Genomic DNA, 2,184 nt, shown 5'->3' on the forward strand with positions numbered 1-2,184 from the left:
GGATCGAGATATTAAGGTTTTGAGGAGGTAGTCTATACCGTTGGTTAAGGTTCTATGGAGGAACCATGGCACTAAGGAAGGCACATGGGATCTTGAGGACTCGATACGTCAGCAGTATCCTCAAATGTTCGAGTTACGTAAATTTCAACGTTGAAATTTCTTTTAGAGGGTAGAGTTGTAGCACCCTAAATAATTTATTTCTACTTTTGTAAATCTTAACACAAATGTGCATTTGCTTCAGTGGCTAATTGTTCTGGGTGTGTGTATAAGATCTTGGGTTCAAGTCCTACATTAAGAAATTTTATTATTTTAGATTCAAGCCTTATCCCTGTTAGGTGGGCTTACATAACATTGTTTGTAAACTCATGTCAGAACGATCTCACTAGTTCAAGTGCTAAGGAGTTAGTATGCTGGAGGTCCTATGATCGAATCCCTGCGTGAGCAAGGGTGATAATTTTTGTTTTGGTTGGCTGAGAGAGTTTGGATGGACTTGAAATTCTAAGTTGGTTGGGATTGTTAGTGGGTGTAGTGGGATTGTGTTCAAATTATTAAATTTTATTTTTTTCTTATTTTTATTTTTTCTCTCTTCCCAAATACGTTTTGATGTTTCTTCTCCAAATTTCTTTTCCAAACATTTTCCTTTTGATTTCTTCTTTCTTTGATTTTTGTTCACTATATGTCATTCAATCACTGTCTTTTGGGTTTCATAATCTCTGCTCGGACAGTGGCAGGTAAGTATTCTTGAAGTTTTGTGCAATTGGGAATCATTTTTGGGTGTGTAAATGTGGTGAATTCTTGTGTAGGTGTTAATCAAGGGGATCAACATTCATCTTCTATTGTGTAGTGTGTTTGGGCTATCGTAACTGTTTTGGTAAGTTATCGAGCCTTTCAATTGAGTAAAATTTTCAAGTATATTGATTGGGGTTATGATAGATTGGTGTTTCGGTACTTGGAATTAATCGACTGAATGGTGTTTTTTTAGGTTTGAAGGGCTCGGAAATGCTTACGGGTCAAAAATGAACTAGGTGTGTACCTCTAATGCGAGAAAATGGGGTTCAGTGAAAGTAAAAAATTAGGTCTGTCGACGCTACATGAACGTGTGAGCGGCCGTGTGGCCAACCATGTGTGAGACACGACCATGTGACTGACGAAGCTATGGCCTTGTGTTTGACACTGCCTTGTGCTGGTGTAAGTGTGGTCATGTGGGCCACACGGGCAAGGCCAATCTTGGCACCTGCGCTCAAGATTCTAAAATTTTCCCTAGGGCCGCACAGGTCGTTTCAATTTACTGTAGGCTTGCCGTAGGGTCGGTAAGTGCTAATCAAACCCTAATTCATGTGATCTAATATTCTGATAGTTTAATCTGAGTAGAACACTGATGTGTATGTCTGACTGTTCTATTTGAGCATATATGTGATCTGTATACGAGCATGTTAAGCATGTTAATTCTATTAATTTTGTATTCTGTATCTGTGTTGGGGTGGGATTTGCATATGTAGAAGAAGTGATCTGTACGATGACCTTTCGCCTATATTCTTATAGCTTGACTGCTTATTATTCTGTTATGGGTCGCATTGACACTATATGGTGTGTTGAGATAGGTGAGTGTTTTCAACCTAACATGGTGTGATGGGATATTCAGAGATAGTGTGTAGAGGATGGGGGTAGGATTCTGTATATTTGTACTGTTTATCTAATTCTGATATATGTATCTGTATGGACTTAGGTCCTAATCTGTATCTGATTGTATGTGAAATTCTATGTATGTTGCATGACCATTTCTGTTGGGTTACACGTTGAGTTTACAAAAACTCTCATCTGTTTGTCTGTTCTGTTCATGTAATCTACAGACTCAGACTTAGGCAGGTCGATACGACAGAGGCTCAACGGTGACCACTCGACAGAGAACTATTTTTATTTAGTAATATTGTTTTTATTTTAAAATCTGGTTTTTCTGAAAGCTTGTAATTGTTTAGACTCTCAGGACTGTATGGTTTTAACATTTGGATTTGGATTTTGTTTTGCTTTCTTTTCCGCAATGTTGACAAAAACACTTTATGCAAACAAACAGTTTTTAACAATTGGTTTTTGGAAACACGAACTTGGCTTCAATAAAACGATTTTTCAAATTTTCGTTGTAAATTCTTGTTAAAAGGGTCTCAAATAAGATTATAAACTCAAGTT

This window comes from Gossypium arboreum, chromosome 2, assembly GCF_025698485.1.
Source record: "Gossypium arboreum isolate Shixiya-1 chromosome 2, ASM2569848v2, whole genome shotgun sequence".
Classification (NCBI taxonomy): Eukaryota; Viridiplantae; Streptophyta; class Magnoliopsida; order Malvales; family Malvaceae; genus Gossypium; species Gossypium arboreum.